Source organism: Belonocnema kinseyi, chromosome 9, assembly GCF_010883055.1.
Source record: "Belonocnema kinseyi isolate 2016_QV_RU_SX_M_011 chromosome 9, B_treatae_v1, whole genome shotgun sequence".
NCBI classification, from domain to species: domain Eukaryota; kingdom Metazoa; phylum Arthropoda; class Insecta; order Hymenoptera; family Cynipidae; genus Belonocnema; species Belonocnema kinseyi.
The window spans coordinates 47,632,938-47,635,427 of record NC_046665.1 but is presented as its reverse complement, the minus strand read 5'-3'; the positions used below and the strand labels follow the sequence as shown (position 1 = coordinate 47,635,427).

General features: G+C 32.7%; 1 protein-coding gene across 3 annotated transcripts in view; it reads left to right on the top strand.

The window, feature by feature from the left end:
• The window catches only part of LOC117180892 (sentrin-specific protease 1-like), a 30,742-nt gene that overhangs the window by 1,476 nt on the left and 26,776 nt on the right, over nt 1–2,490 (top strand). The window lies entirely within an intron of this gene.

Here is a 2,490-nt window from a genome sequence, read left to right as displayed (position 1 = left end):
ATCGCTCCTCTAAATGCTCCTAGGGAAATTGAGTCAATTGTCGAGAATGGGAAGTGCCGCATATACTGGAACTTTATATTCTCGACAATTGTTTCTGTTTCTGTTGTATTATACTTGTTTGACGATGATACCGAAAATGCTGTTCATTTTTACGTATTTCTAACGGCTTAGGAGATCCTTCTAGAAAGTTACAGTTTTTATTTGTCTGAAGAAAGTGTTTAAGGTTTATACTCGTTTAGACCCACAGATTCTGAATTTTTTAATTAAAAATAACTAATTTAATAATTACAAATTTTTCATCCATCAATTTTAATCTCATTTATGAGCCGAAGAAAGTTCGACCATCTCAGCCAAGACAAGGCTTGACTTGAGATAAGTAAACGTCTTCTTAGCCAAGGCAAGGCTCGACTTGAGACAAGTAAACGCCGTTTTAACTGCCGTATCCATAAAAGTAAGACGAAGGCCTATGTATCGACTCAGTTTTGAGACACAGCCAGACATCGATGTCTTGGAGTCAAGCTCAAGATATATCCAAGTCGAACTCAAGTCGGAGCATTTTTACTCGGGAGAACCATTTTCCCAAATCACATTCACAAAAAATGCATCGCGTTCTGTACATAATTGTTACATAATATCAAGTCGCCAATTTATTATCTCCTTTAAATGCAGGGTCGAGGTGTTTCTGCTAATAAATATTTAAGATTCGAATTTGTGAAAATTCGCTGTTATTAAGTTAGTTTGGTTTCTTGATTTTTCCAGCAGGTTAACATGGTAAGTAACTGCCCCAGGAAACCACCCCTAACGTGAAATATGACTTAGTTTGATGAGAAGGTTTTGGAGAATCTTTTCGAATCTGCTACCACCAAAACTTCTCGGATTCCGAACTTATTCAGGTATATCAGTCACCTGGGTTTTCGACAGACCCAATGCTCGAAGGTATGGAATTCTAGCATCCCCAAAAAAACTCTTGTCGCAAAATTGGTCTGAATTTTATTGGTAGTAGAATATGTACATTTTTGGACACCTACCCATATAAATATTCGACCTTATCCAGGTAGATCGGTCACATGATTTTTTTATCGACTCAATGTTGTAAAGAATCAAGTTTTAGTATCCCCTTAAAACTACCCTTATCGTGAAGTTAATCTTAATTTTATTGGTATTATGACAATTTTGTACAGAACGGGATGCATTTTTTTCGAATGTGATTTGGGCAAATGATTCTCATAGATAAAAGATCAAAGATAAACACAGATAAAAGCCAAAATGTATTTTACAACATACATGTAGATCCCCAGCATCCCTATTCACAAAAGTGGTTTTTAGGATTTTAAAATGATTTCAACTTATCTTTAAAAATAGTTTTAATAACTATATGAAAAAATTAACACACCTAGACTGAAAAATAACTTTTATGAGAAATAATTAGGAGTAAAAATGCCATGTTACTATTTTATTAGTAAGTTCCATCTATGTAGATATAAACTTTTTTCAATACGTGTTTTCATTACGGGGTGTTTTTTTTATATACAAGGGTTAATTTTACAAAAGCGATTTATAGGACATTGAAAAATAAAGAAAGAGCAAAAAAAATTAAGAGCAGAATTATCCCAACAGTTAATGTATACAATTTTTGGCATCAGTCTGCATCAGTCATAATTTTTCTCCTTAATTATGCTTTAAAAATACCGTGTTAATATTTTATAAGTATTTTCCATTTAAATGGTTTCCTTTTTTTAAATACGTTTTTGCAGCACAGGGGGTTGCTTTTTAAAATAAGGGTTGATTTTACAAAAATGTTTATATCAAATTGGAAAGCAAAAAAAATAGAAAAAAATCTAGCCTAGTCATTTTTCTAATACTTTTTTTAATTCCAGGGGGTAATTTTTAAAAATAAGGTTTGATTTTACAAAAGCGATTGATAGCCCCTTGTATCCAAACTGTAAATAAAGAAGTAACTACAAATAAAAAACTAAGAATCGAATTATATTTTTAAAGAATGTGCATTGAAAAAATATTTATATTGATATTCAGAAGTGCTTCCTAAATGTTATAAAAACATATAAATTTATATTTTCCCTGACAGCTGCTTCATTTCCCTGACAAACTTTATTTTCTCTGACATTTACCTGACTTTCCTGACATGTAGCCACCCTGTATATCCAACCGAGGTTAGAGTTTTTACATTTTCAGCACTCTTTACCATTAATTTTTTTACTCTTCTTCTTTTAGGAATTTGTGAAGAATGATCTGGCCTTTTTTCACATTGCGGAACCAAATATATCTTTTCTAGTTTTTAAATACAGACAAATCTGCATTTATTTCGGTTTTGTCTCTTTCCTTTTTCTGTTTTGTCACGGCTGAACGAACATCACATCCCCGCGGCGCGGCGTCAATTGTGGGTCCGGATGCAATAAGGGCACATAAAATTTTTTCGTGCGAAAACGAAGTCCCCTGGAGGCTTTAGAAAAAATTTTCGAATTTTAATTT